This window comes from Pristis pectinata, chromosome 33, assembly GCF_009764475.1.
Source record: "Pristis pectinata isolate sPriPec2 chromosome 33, sPriPec2.1.pri, whole genome shotgun sequence".
In the NCBI taxonomy this organism is placed as follows: Eukaryota; Metazoa; Chordata; class Chondrichthyes; order Rhinopristiformes; family Pristidae; genus Pristis; species Pristis pectinata.
In genome coordinates, this window is record NC_067437.1 from 4759849 (window position 1) to 4777628 (window position 17780).

At 46.0% G+C, this 17780-nt stretch overlaps 1 protein-coding gene across 1 annotated transcript in view; it reads left to right on the plus strand.

Moving 5' to 3' along the window:
• Positions 1-17780, plus strand: part of LOC127585534 (MOB kinase activator 2-like) — a 507209-nt gene that overhangs the window by 403328 nt on the left and 86101 nt on the right. The gene's annotated exons all lie outside the window — the stretch shown is intronic.

A 17780-nucleotide genomic window follows, 5' to 3' on the forward strand; every position in this document is an offset into this window, starting at 1 on the left:
CACAGCGAAAGCAAGATGTGATAAAACTGGCATCGTTGACTACATTCTTCCCAAGACAGAGCATTGACACCATATATCAAAATAATGTGGACATCAAGGCATCTCAGAACATAGGATTTTTAGCTGGGTGCCACTGTGGTGATCTAAATCAATATCACCAAAAACCTCTATATTTAGCAAAGCAGAGTCGTCCTCAAGCACTTCATGGGTGCTACCAAATGAACTCAAATGCTCGAACTCATCTGGTTCCATCTATCACCCACCAGCCTCTGTCCCATCCCTCCCTCGTACTGCTAAATATATACTGGCAATTTTTCCCCTTCCCCTTCAGTCCTCATGCAGGATCTCAACGTGAAACGTTGACTTACACCTTTCTGCCTCCATAGATGCCACTTGACCCACTGAATTCTTCGAATACACCAGGTGTGACTGACCAAACTACAAGGACACTGATAAGAAAGGCTGATGCTTGAGGAAGAGTCCTGTTCAGTTACTTCTGTTAAGATGTCTACTCCCTTGAGTCTGTTTATTCTGGTCTGAGTGGTCGGGTTCTGTCGTGTTTAGCCATTTGATGTCTTTTCAAGTTCTGTTAGCAAAAGATAGTGATAAGATACAGAGAGCAACACACAAGGTACTGGAGGAGCTTAGTGGCTCATGCAGCATCTAAGGAGGGAAATGGATGGTCAATGACCATTCATCTGGCTGAAACATCCACTGTCCATTTCCCTCCATAGATGCTGCCTGACCCGCTGAGCCCCTTGAGAATCTTATGTGTTGCTGCAGGTTACACCACCTGCAGTCTCTTGTGTCTCCATAAGACACATAGAGTTTATGGTCACATCTGCCTCTAGAGGAGGGACCTCAGTGAACTGATGAAATCAAAAATAAAACAATTTCCAGAAAATATTTGGAAAGAATGATGATAAATTGCATAAAACACAACTGGAGTATAGTGTCCTGTTCAAGATGCTACACATAAGAAATGATATAAAGGCTTTAGAGAGGGTACAGAAGAAAGATTCCAGGAATGAGAGACTTTGGTTGTGGGGAAAGGCTAGAGACACTAGGTTGTTCTCCTTGGAACAGAAGAGGTTGTGATAAGATCTGGTAGAGACATTTAGAATCACAAAGGGTATAGACAGAGTAGATAGAAACTGTTCGCATTGTTGGTGGGGTCAATAACTAGGAGACAATAGTATGAAGATGATTGGTAAAAGAAGCAAAAGCAAAATAAGGAAAAGCTTTTTTTTATGCAGTGAGTTGTTGGAGTGTGGACTGTAGTGCCTAAGGGATTAGTGGGGCCAGATTCATTTCTAGCATTCAAAAGGGAGCTGGGTAAATATTTGAAAGGAAAGATGTGTGGGGAGATGGCAGAGGAATGGGACTAGTTAGACTGCTGTTACACAGGGTATGGGTTTGACAGCTGAATGGCCTGTACTGTAACCATTTTGTGAAAGGAACTGATAGGCAATTCACAATGCTGATCCAGAGCTATGAATTTAAATTAAAGGAATTAAATAAATCTGGAATTCAAAGGATCAAAGGTTATGATAGGCATTTTTTAAAGTAGTTTTCCAAGGATGTGGACATCACTGGAAACGCTGGCATTCATTGTCCATTCCCTAATTGCCACAGTACTGAGGAAAGAGTGAAGAGTTATTGGTAGTAGTGGAGTCACACATTGGTCAAATGGGTAGGAAGGCAGATTTCTTTCCAAGAAGGGCATTGATGAACAAGTTGGGATTTACAACAATCCAGTAGTTTCATGGTTACTATTACTGGGACTAGTATATTTTTTTATTGACTACTGAATTGTTGGAAAAACATGTACTTTTTTTTGTCAGGGAAAGAAGTCTACCATCCCTGCATGATCTGGTTTATATGTGATTCTAGATTTATCAACGTGTTCAGAGCCACTTAGGGATGGGCATGAAATGCTGGCATTGCTAGACACACCACATCCTGTGAACAAATGAATAAAAAAAGTCTTAATTAGTTTGCTCAATCTTCGCTCAATCCTCATTTCCCACAGTTGTAAAATAACTATTGCTCTTAGGCAAGTACATTCAAAGATAAGATTGTAGCGGTTGCTACCGTGGAATAAAACAAGACTCTACTCGGAGGATTGCCAAACAGAACTGGTTTATTTTCCCGCCTTGTGCGGGCCCTTTAAGGGAGAAAAACTCCCACCCAAAAAAACCGGCAATGACGTAAGTCCTATGTCATCAGGACTTTCCCGCGCGCGGGTTCTCCCCGTCGCTCGGAAAGACGAGGCCCGCCGCCATCTTGGGCCTCGTCGCTCCGACGCCGTGCGACCCGACTGCCGAGCCGGTTCGCCCGACTAGACGGTGAGTCGCCACAAGATGATATTTTCATTAGTCACGTGTACATCGAAACACACAGTGAAATGCATCTTTTGCGTGGAGTGTTCTGAGGGCAGCCTACAAGTGTCACCACACTTCCGGTGGCAACATAGCATGCCAACAACTTTCTAACCCATACGTCTTTGGAATGTGGGAGGAAACCGGAGCACCTGCAGAAAACCCACGCAGTCACGGGGAGAACATACAAACCCCTTACAGACAGCGGCCAGAATTGAACCCACGTCGCTGGCGCTGTAATAGCGTTAAGCTAACTGCAATGCTACCATGCCTGCCCAAAGATTACCAACAATCCTGTAGGGTAGAAAATTCCAAAGATTCACAACCATCTGGGCAAACAAATTTCTTTTCATCTCAGCCTAATGGTTGACTACTTTTCCTGAGAGTGTACTCCTTGCCTCAGTAGTCTCTAGGCAAGGAAATTAATCTCTCAGCATCTATCCTGTCAAGTCCTGTAAGAATTTTCATCAATTTGATCATCTTTCTGAATGGATGATATAGGTCTATTCTGCTCAAATCCCCTCAATGGCCTAAGTAGAAAGATCAAAACTGCACAGTCTCACCAAACTCTTTACGGTCACAAATGGAGACACAAGAAAGACTGCAGATGCCGGAAATCTGGAGCAACACACAAAGTGCTGGAGGAACTCAGCAGGTCAGGCAGCATCTATGGAGGGGAATGAACAGTCGATGTTTAGGGCCGAGACCTTTCATCAGGACATCAGCCTTGCTTACTTTTGCACTCAGATCTTTGCAGTAGAGACTAAAATGTCGGTTGCTTTCCCAATTGCAGACCAAATGTTGGATATGGATCACTACTTTGGCAGACATTTTCCAAGAAATTAGTTCCTTAACAAAGAGTCCAAAAACCAACCAGTAATAGGTTGAGTGGTGGTGCCTCAAACTTGGATTGTCCACATTGCCGCATTGTAACACTGGCAAATGGATGCTGCCCACTAAGTTGAAAAGTGACAGAGAATTGTATTGATGGCACATCTCTCTCCTTGGTCAACAAGTGAAGGAGAAATGTGGTACACTAAGTCCTTTTTAGTCATCAGGGATAGGGACACAGACTTAACAAAAAAAACGCCGATACAGTTAAGGCTGCTGATAATGACAGTGAGGCTGCAGCGACATACAGGAGACAACTTCGAAGTAAACTTCAGCTGTAAGTTTCAGCCTGTGTGTTTCAGCTAGTCAAATATACAGGCTGAAAATATTCCTGATCTGTGGTGTTCCTGACCCTGACCCTAACCTTGGTTCTGACTGGACACCCACCTACACTCCAGACCCCCAATGTTACCAGCCTTGGCTCCGTCTGCAAATTGACTATTGATACCTTGGTTCATGGCCATCAAACGCAATCCATCTCACGGCAAACATGATTCACTGGACGCCACACGGCCGATCTTGCGAGCACACAGATCTGTAGATAGGAAGTCAGTGGATAAAGAGGACTCACATTGTGTAGTGGCTATGTTACCGGGCTAGTCATCTGGATAAATCATCCAAGGTATGAGTTCAAATCCCACCGTGGGAGCTGGGTGGGATTAAATTTAGTTAGATAAGTAAATTTGGAATTCTTTTTCTTCTTGCGTCCGTTCACCATGGCTATGGACTTTTCCATTAGATCTTTCTATTGATTGTCTGGCCATCACAACCAATCCTCAAGCAACAGGCAGACCAGAAGTTGTGTGTGGTTGACCTTTCACTGCAGTCATAGGTCTGAGATATTGTAGTAAACCTCTGTTGTAGAATTAAATAGCTGGGATTAGTAACAGTAAAACTAAAGGGCTGTTGTTAAAATCTTGTTGTAAAGCCATTTAAAGTAGGAAATCCTCCCACGATATCAGTTCTGGTGTACACAAAACTTCAACAATGTGGGTCATTGTCCTTTGAAATAGGCCAACAAAGCACCAAATGTAAGGGGAATAAAGGATGATTAATAAATGCTGGCATTGTCAGTGACACCCACGTGCCATAAACAAATAAAAAATAGTTGGTGCTGGTGGATAGCATTAGCTGACAGTCAGTGTGTTACTAAATTTGGCTGAAGAGTTCAAAGAAGAGGAAAACAGAGCTTTGTGTTTCTATAGGGCCTTTCCTAGCCTTAGAATGTCCAAATCACTTAAGAGCCCATGAAGTCCAGTGTAGGAAACATGGCAGCCAATTTGTGCACAGCAAGCTCCCACAAGCAGCTGACAATGACCAGATAATCATTTGTGGTGATATAGATGGAGGGCCAGATATTGGCCAAGCGCGGGGGAGAATCCGCCTCCTTATCTACAAATAAAGGGCCCCAGGATCCTTCACATTCAACCAGGAGAGCAGATGGGGCCACGGTTCAAACCCTCATTTCAAAGCCGCTCATTCAGTGCTGCTGCACTCTCTCGGGTCTGCACAGAGTGCCAGCCTACACTTTCAAGCTTAAACCTCACAAACTTTCTGACTCACAGGCGAAAAACACAATCAACTGAGCCACATCTGGAAGGAATAGACCTCAACTTATTCGCCCTGCAAAGCCAACAAGAAGTGAAATGATTGAGCAAACTCACAGCTCAGAAAAAGAAAAGTTAAAATCCAGCCGAGACCACTTTGTTATGCCATGGAGTACATGGAGTTCCAAGGAGAAAAACTGGCAGAATATATGAAAAAAGACAGCAAGCTTTCATATCTCACATTTGACATGGTAAAGTATTCCAAGCTGCTTCACAGGAGTGTCATCAGACAAGTCTGTCAATAAATGACAACGTGATCCCACCACCAGCCACATCTACCCCTCCCCACCCCTCTCTGCATTCCGCAGGGACCATTCTCTCCATGACTCCCTGGTTCACTCATCCCTCCCCACCATCCCTCCCCCTCCCCCAGCACTTTCCCCTGCAACTACAGGAGGTGTAACACCTGTTTACTACACCCCCTCCCTCACCACCATCCAGGGACTCAAACAGCCCTTCCAGATGAGGCAGACATTCATATGCACCTCCTCCAGCCTTGTTTATTGCATTTGGCGCCCTTGATGTGCCCTTCTCTACATCAGTGACACCAAGCACCCGTGTTCTGTCCGCAATGCCATCTGGAGCTCCTGGTTGCAAGCCATTTTAATTCCCCTCCCCATTCCCGCCCTGACATGTCTGCCCTCGGCCTCCTCCACTGCCAGGGTGAGGCCAAGCACAAACTAGAGGAACAGCACCTCAGATTCCCCCTGGGGAGTCTACAACCCAATGGCATGAACATTGAATTCTCCAATTTCAGGTAATCTGCTCCCCCCTCTGTCCCTTTACTCCTTCTGATCTACCCACTTCCTCCTACACCCACCACCATCCCGAATAGCCCTACCCAGCCCCCCATCACCCTGTTTCTTTCCCCTCCTCCACCCACTCTATCTTCCCAGCACCCACCCACTCCTCCCACTGGGTTCGCCTCTGCCAAATCCACCTCCCTTATTTGGTTCCAGGCTGCACCTTCCTGTCCCATCAGATCCCACCATCCGCAGCCCTTTGTTGCCTCCACCTCTCACCTCCCGGCCTCTGTCACTATTCCCACTCCCCCCTCCTCCATCTGCCTATCTCTCCTCCTCACCTGGATCCACATCGCATGCCAGCTCTTGCTCCACCCCTTCCCCTCCTCACCTCTCTGCACTGGCTATCTCCCCTCTATTCTTTCAGTCCTGATGAAGGAATCGACCCGTAACGTCGACTTGTCCATTTCCCTCCACAGATGTGCCTGACCCTCCGCAGTTTGTTTTTTGCTCCAGATTCCAGCATCTGCAGACACTTGTGTCTCTTGCTAATGAATCACGTTGGGATAGATGTAAAAAAAGGTTTAATCAAAGAGGCAGATTTTCAGGACTAAAAAAATGTTTTTTTGTTATTTTTATTTATAACTTCGGCACTGCGGTATGCTGTTTCAGGGAATTTTATTTGAAAGGAAAAGACAATTTGAGACAGAAGTATTTAGGGAGGAAATTTCAAAGCTCAAGACATTAGTAGCGAAAAACATGGACTAGTACAGTGCTGTCTTTGGAATAACCAAGAATCCACCAATATATCTCTTTAAGAAGTCTGGTTATACTACTTTAATGATGTTTGAAAATGCATCCAGAGATTTGCACAATTGCGGTGAAACTGGAACACTAACTTTTCCTATAATGTTTATGAACAGGATGTAAACTATTTAGCAAACATTCTTGGAAAGTTAGTGTCAGAACAGATTCATGCAGATCAGAATGGTACCTCTCAAGGCTGGTGATCGAGGTTGACTTGTGACCTACATATATGAGGCATGAAATGTTGGACAATTGAAGAAAAAAGTACTGTAAATCTGAAATTTAAAAGAAGGAAGTTTGAAAGTGATGCCTATAAATCAAATTGGAAAAACTGGTGGGGATTTTCTGGTGTTGTGCAATTAAATGTCAGAGAAACAAGGGTCTGACCATTTTGGGTCATTTTGCGTTATTCCTGAAATTTGGCCAGAACCTTATTATAAACTCAGAGAATACACCCAGGAACTCTTGTGGAGTTCTTCTTCTACAGGAGAACTTGGAGCCTGCTGTTAGTCACAACGTGATCTTCCCAGCCCAGCACTAGAGTGGGAGACTGGCAAGGTAAATGTACTTATACCCTGTACTCAGTAGCTCCCCACTCTCCCAACTGCAAGGACATTGCAACCCTCATTCTCAACACTGGGAATGCCTCCTTTTTCCCCTGACTATACAGTCTTTCACCCTCCCCAGACCCATGACACATACATTAGAAATATCGGTTCCTGATCCCCTGAATGGCCAACTTCTGGTCCTGTTCCTTAATTTCCTGCCACCATCCACCTCTTGACAATATTTAGGATGTTGGCCTCTGATCCTGGCTACCTTCTCATCCCACCATTTCCCGCATGGTAGTGTAGCGGTTAGTGTCGCGCGTTACAGCGCCAGTGACCCAGGTTCAATTCTGGCCACTGTCTGTAAAGAGTTTGTACGTTCTCCCCGTGTCTGCATGGGTTTCCTCGGAATGCTCTGGTTTCCTCCCACATTCCAAAGATGTACAGCTTAGGAAGTTGTGGGCATGCTATGTTGGCGCCGAAAGCGTGGCGACACTTGTGGGCTGCCCCCAGAACACTACGAGAAAGATGCATTTCACTGTGTGTTTCGATGTACATGTGACTAACAAAGATATCTTATAATTGTCCAGAATTTTGGTTCTAATCCTGAGCACTCCATCCATCCAAAGTGCTGGTTTCGGATTCCCCCTCTCACCCCCCTCCACCCAATCCTCCTCCAGCCCCAGCACAGGCCTGTCTCGTCCCCTGAACCCTTGACCCACGTCCTAAAAATGAGCAACAGCTGCTCACACATCTGAAGCCTTGGCACATAATGTTGGAGCACAGAATTTCTAAAATGCTCCAGCACTTACCCTGGGCAATCTGGTCATGGTATCTGGGTTGAGTTACATCTGGGGCAGGATGTGTGTGATTTTACAGCTGTGAAAAAAACGGTAAGAACAAATAAACTAAATCTTTCTAATTATATGTATTTGCAGTAATGATCTTAATTATTTCATTTTGACAATCTGATTTTTAATGTTGTTTTAAAAGAAATATTTATTCCATTTTTACTAATTGTCATATGTTTCTAAAGAGAGATCTACAAGGGTACAAAATTAAAACCCAAATGTACCTGACCTAAGCCAAAGGACTTTTAAATCAGAATCAGAATCAAGTTTATTATCATTGTCTTATATGACGTGAAATTGTTGTTTTGCGGCAGCAGTACAGTGCAAAGGCATAAAATAAATAGTGCAAAAGGAAGGAATAATGAGGTGGTGTTCATGGGTTCATGGACCATTCAGAAATCTGATGGCGGAGGGGAAGAAGTTATTTCTGAATTGTTGATTTTACTTGTCTGATCAGCATCCATGTGCAATGAAACTAAGATACTCTGGCACCTGGTTGTTCAGAAATCCTGATAATCCGACATCTGGTTCGCTCATTAGTCTGGAATGTGAGCCAGGTGTCTATTGCTTAAATGGGGTGTGCAGCCAGAGACAGGAGTCTGGATTGTAGCTAAGACTGGGATTCTGGACCGTGGGTCAGCTATATGGCTGCAGCTAAGGTCCGAATCCGGAACAACAGGCGTATTGATTTATTATTGTCACGTGAGATACAGTGAAAAACTTTGATTGCATGCCTTCCAGGCAGATCACAGTAGTACTTACATACTAGGTAGTACTGTACTTATGTCTAGGTAGTACATCCAGTACATGTCAGGGAGAGGTGGACTTATGCATTAGGGAGAGATAGACGAATGCATCAGGGAGAGACAGACTAATGGTTCAGGTCAGTGACGCTCTAACATTTTATGTGATATCATATGTATTCGGGTCGATATAAATCCTGACGTTGGTATCTTTGATCACACCGCAGTCCCCATACTGGGAATTCTCTGTGTCTGACACAGAGTCTCTGCAAATTCACAAAGGTTCCTTGGCTTTAGGGACTTTTGGATTGGGGGGGGGGGCGGGAGGTTTGTTGAGTGAGCTGCAACCCCCTCCAATTAAAATCACTTTAATTTTTGACTTTAGCTCCATCCAGCATTCCCAGGAAGGCTGGACTAATTTCTCCGGAGTTACTCCGAGGGCAGCGACGTCCTTTAAAGGGCATCAGACGCTCAATAACTAATCCATGCCGGAAAAGCGTGGGTTGAATTTCCACTGTGACGTAAAACAACCCAGGAATTGTCCCCATTATGCTTCACCTGCCCCAAGTTCCCCGAAATAAGCTACACCATGCAGCCAAATGTCAGATCACCCCACTAACAGCTTGAGTACAAATCCTTCAATGAAACTGGGACACTCGAGGCATCCGAATTCATCCCTCATACTTTCCAAACACGCGGGAGCAGCATGTGGGAGATCTCCCTCCTGCTTCCCATGTGTGTAGGGTCCTCAGTGACTGTGGCCAGAAAACTGCAGGCAAACTTTGAAACAGGCAGCACAGCAGCAGACAGGGGGCCTTTTTTTGCCTCGGATGGAGCTAAAGTCAAAAATTAAAGTGATTTTAATTGGAGGGGGTTGCAGCTGTGTGTGGAGAAGACGTTGCTTCTTGCAGGGGAATCTGGAACTAGAAGGGGGTCCCTGTTTAAAAATAAGTGGTCACCCTTTTAAAACAAAGAGGAAGTGAAATTCTTTTCTCCCCAAGGGGTTGTGAGTCTTTGGAATTCTTCTCAAAGGGCGGAAAAAGCAGAGTTTCTGAATACTTTCATGACAGAGGTAGATAGATCATCGCTAGGTGAGGAGGTGAGAGGTTATTGTGTGAGAGGGAATGCAGAATTGAGGTTACAGTCACGTCAGCCTTGATCTCATTGAATGGCAGGCTTAAGGGGCAGTGAAACATTCCCCACTCCTAACTCATACATGTGTATGTTCATTTGAATGTTTGCATGTATGAGCCTTTCACAATGTATGGCTTCACAGCCAGTTATGTATTTTTGCAGTATGTTCCCTGATCTAACGATATAGGAAATACAATGTGTGCAAAAGTAACTCCCACCAATAGCAATTTTGACATTAAGACTTGACCATTGCATTCTACAAAGTTGGGTAACCTGCCCATAGAGTCACAGAAATGTACAGCACAGACACAAGCCCTTCGGCCTACAACATTCATTAGAACATAGAACAGTACAGCACAGAACAGGCCCTTCAGCCCACAATGTTGTGCCGACATAGCTATTCCCTCCTACCTACAGAATGCCCATATCCCTCTATTTTCCTCTCATTCATGTGCCTATCCAAGCCCCTCTTAAAAGCCCCCAGTGAATTTGCCTCCACCACCCTATCAGGCAACGCATTCTAGGGATCCATGACTGTGTAAAAAACGTACATCTGTTCTGAACCTACCCCTTCTCACCTTAAATGCATGCCCTCTGGTATTGGATCACTCAATAATGGGAAAAAGATATTGCTTGTCCACCCTATCTATGCCTCTCATAATTTTATACACTCCCAACAGATCACCCCTCAGCCTCCGCCGCTCTAGAGAAAAGAGCCCAAGTTTGTCCAGCTTCTCCTGATAGCACATGCCCTCTAATCCAGGCAGCATCCTCGTAAACCTCCTCTGCACCCTCTCTAAAGCCTCGACATCCTTCCTATAGTGAGGTGACCAGGATTGCACGCAAGACTCTAAATGCGGCCTAACCAGAGTTCTATAGAGATGCACCATTCTGATTCTTTTGCCCATTTACACTAATTCTATTTGTCCACATCAGTGCTGTATCCTTCTAGGTTTTGCCTATTTAAGTGTCCGTCTAAGTTCTCTTTAATGTAGTAATTGTATTCGATTCTACCACTTAGTCTGACAGTGCGTTCCACTCTCTGTGTGAAAAAAAACCTTTCTCCTCAGATCCCCTTTAAAACTCCTTCCTCTCGTGTTAAACAACTGCCGTCTTGTTTTTGATGCCCCTACCATGGCCAAAGGACTCTGACTATCTCGCCTATCTATTGCCTCTCATAATCTTATATACTTTTGAAAGAGAGAAACAAAGGACTGCAGATGCTGGAATCTAGATGAAAAACACGATGATGCCGGAGGGACTCAGCAGGCCAGGCAGCATCCGTGGAGAAAAGCAGGCGGTCAACGTTTCGGGTCAGGACCCTTCTTCCGGACTGAAGATAGGAAAAGGGGAAGCCCAATATATGGGAGGGGAAAGCAGAGCAGTGACAGGTGGACAAAGGAGGGGAGGTGGGGTGGGCATAGGGTGGTGATAGGTAGATGCAGGTAAGAGATAGTGATGGGCAGGTGCGGGGGAGGAGGGGAGAGCAGATCCACCAGGGGAGGGGTCAAAGCTAAGGAGGAAATAAGGGTAGAAAAAAGAGAGAGGAAAGGGAAGACAAGAAGAGGCATGGTTGGGGGGAGGTATGAGGGGGAGGGGTTGGGGGATTACTTAAAGTGGGAGAATTCAATGTTCATGCCATTAGGCTCCAAGATTCCGAGACTGAAAATGAGGTGCTGTTCCTCCAGCTTACGCTTGGAATTCTCCTGGCAGTGGAGGAGGTCAAGGACTGACATATCAGTGATAGTGTGGGAGGGGGAGTTGAAGTGACCGGCAACGGGGAGATGCAGACCGCGGTTGCGGACGGAGCGCAGGTGGTCTGCGAAACGGTCACCTAGTCTGCGTTTGGTCTCGCCAACGTAGCGGAGGCCACACTTGGAGCACCAAATGCAGTAGGTGATATACTCTTATCAGGGCACACTTCAGCCACCATCCCTCCAGGGAAAACAAGGGCAGCCTATCCAATCTCTCCCCGTAACTAATCTCCAAGTCAGGCAACATCCTGCTGAAACTCCTCTGCACTTTCCCCAGCCCAATCACACCTTTCTATAGTGTGGTGACCAGAACTATACACAATACTCCCAAGTGCGGCCTAACCAGTGTTTTGATCTCTCTCATAACTTTTCATATTTTATATTTTTCGTATTTTCTTGCAATGTAGAGGAGGCCATTTGGCCCATTGAGTCTATGCTGATTCTCAGTGCAATCCCAACAATTCCATTTCCCACCTTTTCCTCTACAACCTATTTTTCTCTCCCTCTCCCCTGATTCCCTGACCACCCACCTGTTCTTGGGATAATTAACTTACCTATCAGCATGTCTTTGGGATGTGGAGGAATCTGGAGCACATGGGGAAAACCCACACTGTCACAGGGAGAACGAGCAAACTCCACACGGACAGCACGAGAGGACAGGATTGAACCTGGATCCCTGGAACTGCAAGGCAGCAGTACTAACAGCCCTGGCACTGTGTGTTAACCCTCTGTAATCTGTTCCTTAAAGGATCAATACTGGCCAGCAAAGTGAGGGAGAATTCCCCTGTTCTCCACCGTAGTACAGGATCTTCTAACAGAAAGACTGAGCTTGCATTAAACATCTGACAATGCAACACTTCCTCAGTACTGCCCACTGGAGTTTCTTGGAACCCACAACGTGGTGACTTAGAGGCAAGTGTATGACCCACGGAGCCACAGCTGACACCTTACAGTGAAGAAAATAACCTACAACAGTGATCTCGATACATAGACTGGATGATCCATACTTCATGTTTTAATTTTAGATTTCCTGCAGCTTTCCCCTTTTTAATCTTTTAAGAGCTGTGAATGTTATCCAACTGGATTAGCCTCAGCAAATTTAACACCTTAAAAGCATTTTGAGTGAGATATATTAGTCCTGGGAAGCAGAGTGGTCCCTTTACCCACTTCTCTTCAGTTCTCCCATTCAGAGGTTACCTCCAGTGTGCCACCTTAATAGAGAGGACTTAATGTGTTCAGTTTGTCCTTGGCAAAGCCAACCAGGATGCCCTTGTTTATTTTCACACAGTAAAGGTGGTGGTGTGTCTTCAAAAAGCTTCTCTGTTAGAGGGCTGTTTACAGACTGGAGAGACCTCTTCCAGCATCACCAGGGGAGCTGATCCCCTCGCCGTTAATTTCCACAGGTACGCGCCAGATAATTTTTGTTTTATTACTGACTTTCCTCCTCCCTTGCCCTTTCACAGGCTGGGTTTATTTCTTCAAGGCGTCCACTGACTGGACAGGACAGGCTTGCCTGCTGGCTGTTGTGTGGAGGGGAAGGGGTGGCACGCTGGGGAGAGGAGTGCAATCCGCTCCCCACCCTCCGTCACCCCACCCTTTCGCTTTGCCCAGTCTGACTGCTGCACACTCCTCCCACAAGGCCTGCAGACGGAAGCCGACAGTTGGCCCAGAACGGTGCCATGCCAGGGCAAGAACGAGCTCCCGTTTTGGGACAAAGCCCGGAAGTGTTGGATTTGTACGGCAGGCAAGGTAATGATTCGGGGTGTGTGGACTGGCAGACGAAGGAGGCTGAGCTGCATTTCTATTGCACCATTCATTGTCAAAGTGCTTACTGCCAATGAAGTGCCTTTTCAAACTGTAGTCACTGTTGTAATGCAGGAAACTAGGCAGTAAACTCCCAGAGAGTGTAAGGTTGTGATGACCTGATAATTATTGATGAAAATCAAAGAAACTGCTGATGTTGGAAATCTGAAATAAAAACAGAAAACGCTGGAAACACTCAGCAGGTCAGGCAGCATCTGTGGAGAGAGAAACTGAGTTAATGTTTCACGTCCAGCATGGAAACAGGCTCTTCGGCCCAACTCATCCATGCTGAGAAAGATGCCTGTCTAAGCTACTCCCATCTGCCTGTGTTTGGCCCATATCCCTCCAAACCTTTCCTATCCATGTACCTGTCCTAGTGTTTTTTAGATGTAGTTTTTGTACCAGTCTCAACCACTTCCTCAGGCAGCTTGTTTCACATATGCACCAACCTCTGCATGAAGAAGATCCCTTTTAAATCTTTCCCCTATCTCCTCTATGCCCTCTAGTTTTTGATTCCCCATCCCTGGGAAAAAGACTGCACCTTCACCCTATCTACACACCTCTATAAGATCACCTCTCAGTCTCCTACGCTCCAAGGAATAAAGTCCTAGTCTGTCCAACCTCTCCCTATAACTCAGGCTCTCGAGTCCTGGCAACGTTTTCGTAAATCTTCTTTGCACTCTTTCCAGCTTAATGACGTCTTTCCTATAACAGGGTAACCAAAACTGTACACAATACTCCAGGTGCGGGCTCACTAATGCCTTGTACACCTGAGACCCTTTGTCAGAATGCTGATATGTTAGGATAATTAGTAACATTGGATGAGGGATAAACAGTGCACAAGAGTTAACTTCTCCACTCTTCTTGAAGACAGATCCAACAGTGCAGGGGTCCAACAGTGGAGACTGAGTGTTGGAGATACCTTTGATCAGTTTCTCTAACTCCAAGCTCTCCCACCTGACTTGAGTTGTGGAGTCATTCAACAGGGAAACAGGCCACTCAGCCCATCGAATGCACACCAACCACCTAGCACCCGTTAACACTAACCCTACGCTAACCTCCATTTTATTCTCCACCATTCCCAACAACTCCCGACTCACCTGCACACGAGGGGCGATTTACAGCGGCCCAATTTCTGACCGACCGTAATGTTTTTGGGATGCGTGATGAAACCGGAACCCCACAGGGAGAACATGCAATCTTCACACTGACATTGCCAGAGGTCAGGTTTGAACCTGGGTTACTGGAACTGTGAGGCAGTGGCTCTACTAGCTGTGCCCATGTGCTGCCCCTCTCACCTCAGGCCTATAGGTCACGAAGTACATAACTACTGAGATCAGAAGCTAGCAAAGGCCACTTGGCTTCTTATGCCCTGTTGCAGCTTTCAATAATTAGGCTGACCTTTTACCTCAGCGCCACTGACTTCACCAGCTCCATATTCCTCGACTCTCTCTGTGTCCAAAAATCCCACTCTTTGCAAGTGTGCTTGTGATGTGGACAATGCCAGCAAGAATGGAGCCTATCGTTTGTCCATTAGCCACCCTGGCAACGTAGCAATGGGCTACCTTCTTGGGCTGTCGGTTCCGACTGCGGAGTTGAGAGGGGATCCTTGATTAAGGAGGAATAAAAGAACGCCGATAAGGCTTCGGACAGTGTGTGACACGGATGGAAGGTCATCCTACAACAGTTGTAGAAGACTGAGACTCCAAGAAAGAGACCTCAACAGCCAGCCGTAGAGTCATAGTGTCGTACAGCACAGAAAGGACCTTTCGGCATACCACGTCCATGCTGACTGATCCCATTTGCTCATGTTAAGACCATTTGTTTTTTAATAATAAACATTTATTCACTAAAAGCACTACAAAAGACAATCAGTGTCAATACACTACATCTAATACAGAAAAGAAGAAACTAAGCAACGACATACTACGGTAGAGAATGCAAACTAATACTCACGAAACACACACGCAACACTACACCCGTTAACGCGACACGCGACACTTCAAATAAGAATCGAGTTTGTACTGTCCATGACACACGCGATCCCCTGAGGGGCTCACCGAGCGCGGAACTCAGCTAGGGTGCCCGCAGAAACCGCGTGCTCCCTCTCTAAGCACACCCGCGCGCGCACGTAAGCGCGGAAGACGGGCAGGCAGGTGGACCTGTCGGTACCCTCGGCCGCCCGCCGCCGCGTCCCGTGGATGGCCAGCTTGGCCAGGCCCAGCAGGAGACCCACCAGGAGATCCGCCGTGCGCCCCTCCCCGCGCCGCACCGGGTGCCCGTAAACCGTGCAACCGGAACTTAGGCAGCAGTCCCCACAGATACTCCAAGAGGGGCTGCAACCTCTTGCACTCCGCGTACTCGTGGTACACCGTCTCCTCCCGGCCGCAGAAGTGACAGCATGTTAAGACCGTATCCTTCTATGCCATGCAAGTGCCTGTCCAAATGCGTCTTAGAGATATTGTATCTGATTCCACCATCTCCTCTGGCAATGTGTTCCAGATATCAATCACTCTCTGTGTAAAATAACCCTTTTCCCTCAGGTACCCTTTAAAACTCCTTCCTCTCACTTTAAACCTATGCCCTCTTTGTCTTAGATACCCCTACCATGGGAAAAAGATTTTGCCTCTCTATCCTATCTATGCTTCTCATAATTTTATACAACTTCATTGGGTCACCCCCCTCCAGGTAATCAAACCCAGCCTATCTAAGCTGGCTAATTGGATACACAATTGTCTTGATGGTAGAAAGCAGAGGGTGATGATAGAAGGTTGTTTCTTGGACTGGAGGCCCGTGACTAGTGGTGTGTCTCAAAGGTTGGTGCTGGGCCCAGTGTTGTTTGTCATCTATATTGATAATTTGGATAAGAATGTACAAGGTATGGTTAGTAAGTTTGTAGATGACACCAAAATAGGTGGTGTAGTGGACAATAAAGAAAATTACAGGGGGATCTTGATCAGTTGAGTAGGTGGGCCGAGGAATGGCAAATGGAGTTTAATTTGGATAAGTGCAAGGTGTTGCATTTTGGAAAGGCAAATCCAGGTGGGACTTCCACAGTGAACGCAGGGCCCTGGGGAACGTTGTAGAACAGAGGGACCTTGGAGTATAAGTACATGGTTCACTGAAAGTGGAGTCACTGGTAGACATGGTGGTGAGGAAGGCGTTTGGCACGCTGGCCTTTATCAGTCAAGGCATTGAGTATAATAGTTGGAAGGTCGTTCAAGAGACATTTAAGAGACTCTTAGATAGCCACATGAATTACAGAGAAATGGAGGGCTATGTGGGAGGGAAGGGTTAGATAGATCTTAGAGCAGGATAAAATGCCGGCACAACATCATGGGCTGAATTGCCTGTACTGTGCTGTAGTGCTCTATGTTCCATGTCATGGTGCAGTTGTACAGGGCGCTGTTCCCCATTCAATCTATCCCACTCTCTACTTCATGTCCCATAACCATCTATTTTTCTTTCGTCCATGTGCCTATCTTAAAGTTTCTTAAATGACCCTATCGATTCGGCCCCTATCACCACCCCTGGCAGTGCATTCCAGGCACCCACCACTCTCTGTGTTAAAAACCTACCTCTGACATCTCCCCTGAACTTTTCTCCATGCACCTTAAATGAGCGACCTCTAGTATTGGCTATTACCACCCTGGGGAAAAGATGCTGGCTGTCCACTCTGTCTATCTCTCATAATCTTATATACCTCCATCAAGTCTCCTCTCATCCTCTGTCACTCCTAAAAGAGAAAAGCCCCACCTCGCTCAACCTCTCCTCATAAGACGTGCTCTCCAATCCAGAGGAGATCCTTGTAAATCTCCTCTGCAACCTCTGCAAAGCTTCCACGTCCTTCCTATAATACGGTGACCAGAACTGAATGCAATATTCCAAGTATGAAGGTGAATATGAGGGGCAACTTTTTTGCACAGAGCGTGGTATCCATGTAGAATGAGCTGCCAGATGAAGTGGTTGAGGCAGGTACAATAACAACTTTTAAAAGACAGTTGGACAGGTCCATGGATTGGATAGGTTGAGTTGTTTGTGGGCCATATGCTGGAAAATGGGACTAGCTTGGATGGGGCATCTTGGTTGGCATGGACCTGTTGGGCTGAAGGGCCTGTTTCCATGCTGTATGACTCTATGACCCTATCTAATTTCTCCCCACAACTAAAGTCTCCAATCCAGGCAACACTCTGGTGAATCTCCTCTGCACTCTGTCCAACGCAACCCCATCCTTCCAAGAGCGGCCTATCCGTCCTAAAATAACCTATAACTTACTTGGGATGATCATTTTATTTAATGAAAATTAATTAATACATTTTAATTCAAAATGATTCCTCGTGAGGTTGATTTAACCTTCCTCTTAGGCTGGTCTTGTATATGGAGTAGGCTCATATACGAGTAAATATGGTAATTTACCTGCAAAGTGTTCCAGGCTTTCCAAAGGAAACTCACTCTGCACACGTGTAAAGGTAAAGTACACTCAAGGGATTGACTTCATTCATTCCACTAAATCCACTG